Source organism: Seriola lalandi, unplaced genomic scaffold (assembly GCF_002814215.2).
Source record: "Seriola lalandi dorsalis isolate HSWRI2012SDOR001 ecotype SW California unplaced genomic scaffold, Sedor1 jcf7180002020175, whole genome shotgun sequence".
Taxonomy (NCBI): Eukaryota; Metazoa; Chordata; class Actinopteri; order Carangiformes; family Carangidae; genus Seriola; species Seriola lalandi.
The window spans coordinates 1-440 of record NW_019490825.1 but is presented as its reverse complement, the minus strand read 5'-3'; the positions used below and the strand labels follow the sequence as shown (position 1 = coordinate 440).

General features: G+C 35.0%; 1 long non-coding RNA gene across 1 annotated transcript; it reads right to left on the bottom strand.

The window, feature by feature from the left end:
* On the bottom strand, nt 1-428 carry LOC111645646 (uncharacterized). The gene is made up of 3 exons (XR_002759883.2): nt 370-428; nt 177-257; nt 1-52 (listed from the first exon to the last, which is right to left on the bottom strand). It is a non-coding gene; the product is annotated as an uncharacterized LOC111645646 (long non-coding RNA).
* Between the last annotated feature and the right edge of the window lie 12 nt (nt 429-440).

Sequence of the window (440 nt, the reverse complement as noted above, 5' to 3'; positions counted from 1 at the left end):
GAGGCTGCAGGGGATCCTGGGATGGTAGGGGATTGGCATCAAATGATGGAATCTGAAAAAAGACAAAAAAAACCAACAACTTTATTAGAGAAAAGTGAAGAAAGACTTGCATCAAATCAACTGAATATCTCAGAATTACACGCAGATAATGTTTTTTATTTGTTTGTTTTTCTCACATTCAGGTTTTGCTGGGGAATATGAGGAATATGAGGAAGATGAGGAGGAGGAGGAGGAGGAGGATAATCAAACTGGAGGACCTGTGAAAAAAAACAAATTGATGTTTTGAATAATATATGCTTTCACACAGAAACAAAAAAGAGTAAAAGTCATAATAGAGATTTAGAATAGATAATGTCTGATATTTTGCACCTGAGGGATGTTTGAAACTGGCGAGATGCTTGTTATAATCTGAAACAAAAGTATAGACACTTATTTAGTAC